Source organism: Mauremys reevesii, linkage group 16 (assembly GCF_016161935.1).
Source record: "Mauremys reevesii isolate NIE-2019 linkage group 16, ASM1616193v1, whole genome shotgun sequence".
NCBI classification, from domain to species: domain Eukaryota; kingdom Metazoa; phylum Chordata; order Testudines; family Geoemydidae; genus Mauremys; species Mauremys reevesii.
This window is the reverse complement of record NC_052638.1, coordinates 34502558-34513568: the sequence shown is the minus strand read 5'-3', so window position 1 is coordinate 34513568 and position 11011 is coordinate 34502558. Positions and strand designations below refer to the sequence as shown.

At 41.5% G+C, this 11011-nt stretch overlaps 1 protein-coding gene across 1 annotated transcript in view; it reads left to right on the top strand.

Moving 5' to 3' along the window:
• SDR42E1 (short chain dehydrogenase/reductase family 42E, member 1) overlaps positions 1-11011 on the top strand; it is an 88504-nt gene that overhangs the window by 51682 nt on the left and 25811 nt on the right. The window lies entirely within an intron of this gene.

The window sequence follows — 11011 nt, the reverse complement described above, 5'->3', positions numbered from 1 at the left end:
AAGTATGAAACCTGATCTTGGAATCAAATTAAGACTTGGGTACTTGACTTTCTCTCTTTGAAGCTCCGTGGAGAGGTTCTTGGCCAAACACTTTCTCCTGGAAAATAAAAACCAGCATGAAATCAGATGGATTTTTCCCCCACCAAATGTATTATTAACCAAGTCTGTAAAAATATATCTGTGAGCTAATATATTCATGAGTGGGGGAAAATATTAAATCATTTACTAGTTTGGGTTTACTAGTTGAGGAAAACAGTAACTGATTATGCTATATACAAGAAGGCATAATTACCACTTCTTAAAATCAAAGATAATCTGTCTTTGATTTACAAGAGCCTGATTTTGAGTCAGGCCTTCCCACAGCTTCTAGCTGTGCATGTACAACTTTACATTTGTTGTACAAACAAATTTGTACAACACTTTTGTTGGAATAACACTTTGTGAACAGCTGAAAGACTGCAACTCCTAGTGCACAAAACCCATTTGGGCAGATAGATTTTGTACATAAAATGTCAATCTACCTCTCACACCAGTGTTAAGATCAGTCAGCAACATATTTAAGCATGTACTTACCTTTAAGCACGTGAGTAGCCCCACTTACGTCACTGAGACTACTTGTGCTTAAAGTTAAGTATGTGCTTAAGTACCCGGCTGAATAGAAGCCCCTGTGCACACAGGGGTTAGTGTATTGAAAGAACAGGAATAAAGTTGAACATATACAAGGAGTAGACAAGACCTGAAAATACACAACTTTGAGTCTCCTTTTTCTAATGGCTAATATTTACTTATGGGAAATAACTCCCATGGTACCAGGTATCAATACATTAGAAGGCCGAGAACTACATGTTACTAGTCTATCAGTCTATCAGCTCAAGGGAAAAAAAAGTCTCTTTGGTCAGTTATTTAAGTCTTTTAAATTTTCATTCTGAAAGATTTTGGCTTCAGAAATGCATTCGCAGACTTTACATTGCTAAGTGGACAGCTAGGGGGAAGGGGGAAGTGGCAGCAGGAGGGAATGACTGAATCCCAACCAGCTGCGGCAAGTGCTGGTGAGACCAATCTGCAACAGCTGGGAGTCCACAAGCAGCAGCCCTGAGCCGGAATGGGAGTGGAAGCAGCTCCAGTAGCAGACAGTAATGTGCATGGAGCTCCGTGGCATGGGCTAGAAAACGATCAGTAGTCAGGGCGTTAGCACGAGACAGAGGCACATTGTGTGACTGGAGCAGCTCCCATTTTGAAGACAGGAGGAATAGGTGCAAACGGACAGCATGGGCTGAGGGAGAAAGGAAAGGAGGCAGAGACTGCAGACTTGGAAAGGCTTCTAACTCACATCCGCCTAAAAGGCCTGCAGCCACAAGGCTCTGCAAACAAAAGCTTCCACAGCAGTGTAGCACAATAATAAGAATAAATTGTAATAATAGGCACTTCTATGCCGAAGCTCTTGAGAGGATCTACCTACTCAGTCCCAGCTTGGGTTTCTGGCCAGGAATCAGGCTCAATTGCTGCATGGCAGGAATTGGGCTCACTGTCTACCTGGTTGGCAGCAGGGTCCTGACTCCTGACTCCTGCTTAGCAATGTCCACGAAAAGATCTTTATTCCAGTGGCTGGTTACAGGAGCTTCTGCACCAATGCTTCTCCCCAGACAGTGATGAGATTCAGGGTCTGAGCACGGCTCCAAGCAGCTGCTCAGCACAAGTTGTAGGGCTTTTGGAGTAATATCACAGTAATGCTGATATATGCGAATCCTGGCCTTGTACCAGTTTTTAAACAGGGGCAGAGACAGCAGGTCAGTTTGACACCAGAGCAGGAAAAAGCAGACAGGTCACTAACAGTTGCCCGCAAAGCAGTGTGGCATAGCAGTTGGAAGATTGCCAAAGTAGTGAACAGCAATATTGCATGCACATGTACAATGGACCAAACTAATTCACAGCAAAGTTATGGCTTGTCTACACTGCCCTACAATTCAGACTACAAGGATATGAGTAGCTGTGCTTACCAAAATGCTGCATTGTAACTAGCATGAGTGGTCATTGTGGGTGCAACCGAAAAGGTTTCTATTTTGTGTTAATGTAGTCCTCTTCAACCAGGACTATATTAATGTGAACTAGGACCCTTTTAGTTCACATCTGCAGCATCCATATGGAGGAGTTGTAGGGACAGTGTAGACACAACTTTAGTTCACTTTGAAAGAAGACTCGAGGGTTCCCAATAAATGTGCTATATTGAATGGTGCTGTGTGCATGAAAATGTTTTCAGATCAGTTTAATATGATTTAATCTGGTTTAAAACCCCCTCATGTAGACAAGCTCCCAATTTAAGAGTAAGACATTCTAAGCAGTACTGGTCAATGGTCTTAATTTTTAAAAAACGTTTCTAGGGAAAAGGTTGAGTCACAGGCCCATTGGGAGTACCCATGTGGACATATATTACTGGAACAAGCAGTGTTTTATTCTTTATCAGAACCACAGCTAAAAAGGCTCTCTAATTTAGGTTCACAAGAAAGAGTGGAGGTGACGTTTAAAGACTGGTAGGCAGTTAAGAAAACCTGGCGTATGAGAGTTCCTCCTAACTAGAAAAGCCATGTGATAGAAAACGTCAAAAGAAAACAACCTGTGAATATACAAACCGAAAAAATGTCTGTGTCTAAACAACACAGTAAATGACCGGGGCTCCCAAGAAAACCCTGTTGGGCAATATCCCATGGGTGAAACCAAATGGCTTATCCTTAGCCCGGGGGCTCTCAACCTTTTCCTTTCTGAGCCCCCCCTCCCAACATGCTATGAAAATTCCATGGCCAGCCAGTACCACAACTGTTTGTCTGCATATAAAAACCAGGACTCGCATTAGGGTGTAGCAAGCAGGGCAATTGCCTGGGGCCCCCATGCCACAGGGGTCCCCACAAAGCTAAGTTGCTCCGGCTTCAGCCCCAGGTGGCAGGGCTGGGAGCCCTGGGCTTCAGCCAACTTTCTGCACTGGGTCCCAGCAAATCTAACACTGGCCCTGCTTGGCAGCCCCCCAAAACCTGCTCACGGTCCCCCAGGGGGCCCCGGATCCTGGTTGAGAACCGCTGCCTTAGCCCATATTGTTCCAGACTTACAAGCTATCCAGAGTTGACTATCACAATCCTGGGAGAACGAGGCCTAACTACAAAGCCAATGATGCAGTTTTTCCATGGCAGTTTTTCAGCTGAGGCCCTAGAAAGGGAGGTGGATTGCTAGATGGGCCTGATAGGGATTCTGGTAAAACCTCTTTCAAAATTGTTTCATGGATTTGAACTTTTAGAAATTTATTTCCGTTTGCCTGAGTTTTCCTCCAGAGAGCTTGACTTTCTAAGGACACATCCATTTAGTCACCAGGCTTTGAATCCTCTTTAGAGGGGCTGTTAAGCATGCACTGAGGGATTGACTGGCACATGGTCAAGCACTTTCCATTTGTACCAAATTAAATGTTATAACTAACATGTTAACTGCTAGTAGCCCATTTTCAGGCCCATGTTATTATTTGCTGAGAGCTATTCCATTAGCCCTGCCTGTTTGCCCCCTCTGGATTCTCCTTTATCTGAATAGTCTTTATGGACAGAGTTTGACTCTCTTATTTTTGTTCTTCTGGGAGATTAATGTCCAAGTGGGTTCTGAGCATGAGGAAATCTTTAATCTTCCCTCCTACTGAGTAAATGGGGTTTACTCACCTTCACTTCCCCTTTGCTATTTCAAGGACAATTTTAAATAAATTTTGGAATGAGTTTTGAATGGTAGAGGTGGTGATGCTTTGGAGGGTCATTTTAAAGCTCTCCTAGAGGGGCCATGGGATTGATTAAGATCACAGTTGCAATTTTAAACTGGTCTTGTTTCTCAGGTGCTTTAGTGGTTTTTAAACTGGACAGCAATCATCAACTCCTAAGTAAATTTCTGCCCTCTGGCTACTTTTTCCCCAGATGAATTTTGGCTGATTGCATCTAAACTCCCAATTTTTGAAGCTATAAATTTGAAGCAAATTGAGAGGAATCCATTAATTGTCTAAAATCAGAGAGAATTTATATCCAGTGATTTGTTAGTTTTGAAAAACCAGCTATTGGACCTTAGTGATCCATCACAAGCCCCCCAAAGTATTGACTGAGATTATATTAAAAAAAACCACAGGTTAATCTGACCACCTAAAAGAGAGATCTTCATCCTTCAAAAGATTTTTTTTAAATCCTATTTTATTCAACTTGCTTCAATCATAAGAAACACCTTCAGTAGCAATGGCTGTCTGAAATAATGGTTCTCCTAATCCTATTAAGAAATTCGGTCTCCTTAGGAGGGAATATAAAAAAATTTCTGAATTAGAAAAAGTTGGATAATCAAAGAGCCCGTTGAAGGAATTTGAACTCGTGGTCAGAGGAAAAAAATGCATCTGTATTTTGGACATTGGTGGCAACTACCTATGATACATGTAACTAGTTATGATTATAGTAACTAAAGAAGCCCTTATCCTCAAACATGACTGGCAGGAATTTTTTTTGCCTTTCATGATACCCCATCTATCAACCATATGGTACAGTCTAACTTCATGGACCCCACCTGTTGTCCCTTTCCAGAAAGACCCCAAGGCAAATTAGAGTTTTGAGAAACCAACCACATCATAATAAAACTCCTCGGGGGGATTTTATCTCTGCAGAAGTTTATGGGGACAATTTTAATCGGTGGGCCTCATTGTTAACAAAATTATTTACTAATATAAATAATACAGGAATTTTTCCACCAGGTTGGTCCACCAGTATCATTGTTTTTCTTTATAAAAAAAGGCAATAAATGATTCTGGGAATTATTGATCAATTAGCCTCTTAGATAGGGGTTTTAAAATCTGTATCTGGGGAGATTAGAGGATTGGGTGAAGAACTGTAATTTATTTGCAAAGGAACAAGCCAATGTCAGGAATAGCCACTCTACCATTGATAATTCTTTTGGTCTTTTTCTCATTTGATTCATAAATATTGCTCCACAGCGGAGATAAAATTTTAACAGCCGTTTTTGACCTGAAATTGCCTTTTGACTCCATTGACAGAGGTCACCTCGGGGAGCAACTTGTGAGGACTGGGCTAGATCTGGGGCATGGGTCACTTGCAGGTTTAAACTAGTGTGAATGGTGGATTCCCTGTAACTTGAAGTCTTTAAACCATGATGTGAGGACTTCAGTAACTCAGCCAGAGGTTACGGGTCTACTACAGGAGTGGGTAAGTGAGGTTCTGTGGCCTGCGATGTGCAGGAGATCAGACTAGATGATCATAATGGTCCATTCTGACCTTAAAGTCTATGAGTCTAGAACATCTGCTACTTTTCGGAAACCTTCATAGCCAAAGGGTAGCTGTTAGAATAGAGTGGCAAGGTAAGCTAATGGACCCTATTTCCACCACAAAGAATGGCCATCGGGATTTTTATTAGCACATTTCCACTTAAAGTTTTACAGGCTGTGATGGCTTTAGAAGGGGTTCAGCATTTTCCTTTCAAAATTGTGAACTGTTGTGTATTGGTCCCTCTTTATGTACACAGCGTGGTTTTGCTGTCCCAAACTCCTCTGGGCTTGAAGCATATGTTAAAGGATTTTGGTTCTTTTTGCCAGGAATCCTTGTCCACGAATTATCAGAAAACTAAAGTAATTTCCTTTGACCTCAAAGCAAGGCTGCACAAATGGATAACTGATGCTTCACTAAATTTTAATAGGTCATGTTTTTCCCCTATGTTTGTTTTACATATAATAGCCAACAGGATAAACATCTGGAGGAAGTAATAAAAGAAAGCGTTAAGTTCTAGGCAAGCAGATCTAGGGGGGTAATTTAATCACTCTTTCCTCTTAGGGGATTCAAGGCTACACTCCATGACCAAATATTACGTGGTGTGGAAATCCGGGGCTGGAAAACACGTAAGGGTCTTAGAAGTTGAGCAAAACCAGTTTTTAAGGAGAATGCTCAGCCTCTCAAATTTCACATCAGCTGCTATCCTTAGAGCACAGGTAGGGGGATGTGCTATTTTGAGTAAAGCTCCGTGAATTTATATTCATTCTTGGCTGTGAATTCAGCTTATGAAACCAGAGCATCTTCCAAGGCAATGTCTGAAGGAACAATTTAACAAAACACATACCCTAAAGTTTCTCTGCCTTTTGTAAGTCCCCGCTTCTCTCTATCTTTGGACTTCTTGGAACTTGACCTGGCAACACCTGGACAAAAGTGTGAAGTCTTTAATCATGTTTAGAGCAGAATCTGTTTACAAACAATTGGATATGGAAGATATCCCTAAAACAAATATCCCCTTGGCTTTCTCTTTTAAAACAATATTCAGTTCTGAGAAATATTTGGACATTTTTAACTATAACATTTTAAGGAGAGCTTTTGCAGTTCTCTATTTTCAAGCTATGATAGATAAATTAATGAAGGATAGGTCCATCAGTGACTATTAGCCAGAATAGGCCAGGATGGTGTCCGTAGCCTCTGTTTGCCAGAAGCTGGGAATGGGTGACTGAGGATGGATCACTTGATGATTACCTAGTCTGTTCATTCCATCGGAAGACAGGATACTGGGCTAGATGGACCTTTGGTCTGACCCACTGTGGCCGTTTTTATGTTCTGATGTGCTCAGCCTATCTGAAAGGGAGGTACAGTATGCTGGTATTGAGAGACAATCATCTTTTCCTGTGCAGGTGTGGCCAGATCAAAGATGTAGCATACTGTCAACTTTCCTGTGACCTGTACTGTCACCTAAGAAATAAATGCTTACCCCATTCCTGGCTCAAATGCCTTTTACCACACCAGCTAAAAAACAAAAAAACTTCTTATGAAAATATCTTAATTATATGGCTGACACGCTATTTGCCTGGTTGGCCACAAAAACAAGTACAAGTGAAAGAGAGGATCCTTCTGCTCTAGATGAAATTATGTATTTTTAACTCTTGTTATTTTATTTTCGTAGACTGTGTTGGTGGGGATGATGGGTTAATTTTGTGGGTTTTTTAAATTTTTTTATATTTAAAATATGTATCCATTTTATTGAACTTTGTTGATTTTAAAACATGGTTATCTGATATTCATTATTACGTAACACTAAGACGCTATATTACTCAATTGGGTTTAATTTACAGTGAATAAGCAACTGCAGTTGCCCACTTTTGATATTATAGGATCTAATACTTCAAAAGGGAAAACCTCCCTTCCATTTCAGGCCCATTGAAACTGAGCTTTGTGCCAGTCTAACTATTAGATGAGCACTTTGCAAATTTTGTGCAACAGACCAAGACATCCTGAATCAGTGAAACCTCTGGTGATATGAAAACTCCTTCCTGTTTCCAACGGACGTTTTCATCTCTAAATCTGCAGATAACTGTCTCCCAGTTGCACGCTTTTCTGAAAGCTTAATTTTTATCAGCCCAACTGTCGCTATCCTCCAGCAACAAGGGGTTAGAATTAAGGAAGTCAATGGCAATCAAGCACCCTTAAAGAGGCTGGCCAAGAATCAGCTCTGTGTCATCCTCATAAGAAATTACATTCTCCTGCCTCTTTCCTGGCAATGTGAAATGGTTTACACAGAATTCTCATAGTTAGAGAAAGAATAGGACATATTAGCTTATTTTAGTCCACTTCCTCTGACAATGGCCAATTGCTCCCACAAAATACAAAATTCTAGCTCTTTGACACATGGGGTGAAATCTTAGCCCCCTTGAAGTCAATGGTAGCATTTTAAATGTCCCAAATAATTGGGATCCCACCAGGGCTGGCCCACAACATTTTGGCACCTGAAGCGGGAGCTCAACTGACACCCCTCCGCTCCCTCGTTTGGGCCAAAACTTTGGAAGGTCTCAATTCTGCCTTCTTCCTGGTCTACTCCTCTCATGGTACTGCTCTGCTACCTACCCCAATAAAGGAGAACTAACTACTTAAAATGCCTTGTTCAAAAATTTTAAGTAACACTTAACTTTCAAACGCCTGAACAGCAAATGTAACTTTTCTTGTCTGGCATTTTTATCTGTTCGAATAATCAAAGTGGTACTTTCCGTGCCGCCTTGGTTGCAAAGATTTGAACTGCTTCCTGAAGGTCCACAGTCTGAGATGGTTGTAAGATCAACCAGCCACCCCTGTGTCATTGTGGAGCGTAGATGTGTTTTTATTAACTTCAGCTTGGAGAAGCTGCATTCTCCACTGGCAACTGTTACAGGAAATGTTAGAAGGATGCGCAGAGCAACAAAAGCATTTGGAAAGAGGGTGGTCATCTTATCTGTGCACATATTCCAGAACAGCCTTTGGAGTTGATCCTGCTGAAATGTATCTTGAAAGGGCTTTCAGTTCATCACCTAAATCACTCGCATCAATATCGCGCATGTCATCATGTGTCAACACTGTCTCTAGTGCCCTGCATTGCTGGTGTAGGTCTTCTTCAGGTATAGTGAGGAGTTTTGGAATATCATACAACATCCCAAATATACTGCTGTGTTCCTTGAGCTGCATGAAATGTTCTTCAACTGACTGTATTGCACAATCTAGCACCTGGTTAAAGAATTCAACTTTGAATTGCTGTTTGGGGTCTCTTGTGGGATTATCGTGTGCCTCATAATCAAAATGTCTTCTTCTTCAGTGACTCTTGTATTCTTAAATGGGTGGGAAAATAGCTTCAGTGTGAAGTTCCCCTGCCAACTTCTGAGCACTCTTCAGAACGTTTTGAAATCCCTCATCTGACTGGTAAGACTGTAGGTATGACTTTGCTTTATCCAGTTGTTCCATTGCTCCAGATATATCAAGGTCAACACCTTGGAATCTCTTGCTTACAACATTTATTTCAAACTATATGTCATGCCACAACACTAAGCCACACAGAAATTTGAAGTTATGTATGTTTCTGGCGATTCCATTTCCCTCTGCCACTGTTCTCCCATGAACAGTTCCTGTCATAGCATTATCCTCCATAATGGCAACTATGCCATCATCTATCTTCACATTTTGGTGTTTGATAGGCTTTATCACCTCCACTCAACTTTCCCATCGTGTGGCACTCAGTGGTTTCAGTGTCAGAGAGGATATTCCCAGATGTTGCTTCAAAATTTGCCATGAATGAGTTGATGCAGAGAAAAATACATAGATGCTTTGAATTACATTTAAAAATTCAGCAGTCTCACTAGAAGCTGATGCTGCATCACTGTCCACCAAGTTCAATGAATGAGAAGTGCATGGGACAAAAAAAGCTCGAGGGTTTAACTCTCGGATCCGTGTCTGTGCTCCTCTGTTCTTTCCTCTCATGTTAGCACCATTATCATAGCCCTGACCTCTCATGTCAGCTATCATTCCCATATCTTCCAGCTTTTTAGGAAGCACATTTGTCATACCAGCCTCTGTAGTATCATCAATGTCAATAAATTCTAAAAAATGCTCTCTGACAGTCACCATTGCAGGGACATTTACTCTAGGTTCTGTTGTTGTTACAAAATGCAGCATTAAAGTCATTTGTTCCATATGGCTGATGTCAGGTGCGCAGTCCAGAATAACAGAGTAATATCTTGCTGACTTCAGATCTGCCACAATCTTCTGTTTGACTTTTGTTGCCAGTAACTATATGATCTCATTTTGAATTGTTTTTCCAAGGTAGTGGTGTGTGTACATTTCTTGGGTGGTGACTCTTCTTAGATGCTCCTGGAGTATAGCATCAAACTCAGCCATCAGCTCAACAATTTTAAGGAAGTTTCCAATGTTTGGCACATACAGCTGATCTGAAGTGCCACACAGTGCTAGGTTTTGGGTAGCAAGCATTCTCACAATGACACTGAGCCTTTTTTCAGAACGTTTTGCCATAAAGAGGCTCTGATGCAATCTTCTCTTGATGCTGATCATCTATGGTGGCCTTTAATCTTAGTCTCATCTCAAGCTCTTCCCACCTATGGAATGCTCTCTGGTGATTTGCTGCCTTCTCATGGCATGACAGATTTCTAGCCAGATTTTTCCAGTCCTTTGTTCCTGTAGAACCCAAGGTGGCTGGAACATTGGACTGGGAGGAAGGAAGGAGGACAGTAATCGCATCACCCAACATCCTTTTGGATTATCAAGAGTTGCCACTCACAGTAAATTGTGCAGCTCTGTGACCCTCCCTCTATGTTAAAATGGAGAATGGCAGAGTTAACACTGACATTGAAATAGTAATCACTGGGCATCTCGGTTCACACCTTTCAGAGGAATGGGGTAGTACATGCCTCTCAGACCTATTGTTTGAGGCCCTCTGCAGACTCTCAAACATCTCTGCATCCAATAAACACAACTCCATTTTTTTAGATTTTCCTCACAGCCAGAATAGCTAGACACTTAGGCTATGTCTACACTACAGAGCCTATGTTGCAATAGCCCTGTAGTGTAGATGCAGTGTACACTGACAGGAAGAGTTTTTCTGACAGCGTGGGAACCCCACCTCCCTAAACATTAGCTGTGCCAACAGACGCACTCATATGTTGGCATAGCTGCATCTACACTGGAGGTTTTGGCCATGTAGTTATGTTGGTTAGGGGTGTGGTTTTTTCACACCTCTGACCAACATAGCTATGCCAGTTTAAGTTTTTAGTATAGACAAGGACTTTGATGGGGTTTTTTTAATGAAAGCTGGGAATTGAGAACAAGATAGCATCTTGAGAGAGGTGTCATTATGCCACACTGCCACATGGGCCAATCCAATCCAAGCCCTGGCAAAAGATACATCTGCATATCATCTGTGGTGGAGTAGGGAATCAGAACCAGGTTTCACAAAACCCCTGGCAGCCTTCTATACAGTGAAACATTATTCCTCTTTCAACTGAAGTGTCCCTATTGGGATATAGGATTAAGTGATCAACTGTGGCAAAATGGAAGTTATCTGACACACAGTCTGTTTCCTCTCACTTGAAAAACAAGTCATTTGGTTATGAATTGGGAATTAAGCCAAGGTACATACCCTGTTAAATAATCATGACCTCACCCTGTCCATATTCATTGACTTACCTTATTATTTGTATTAAATACAAAGTGCTACA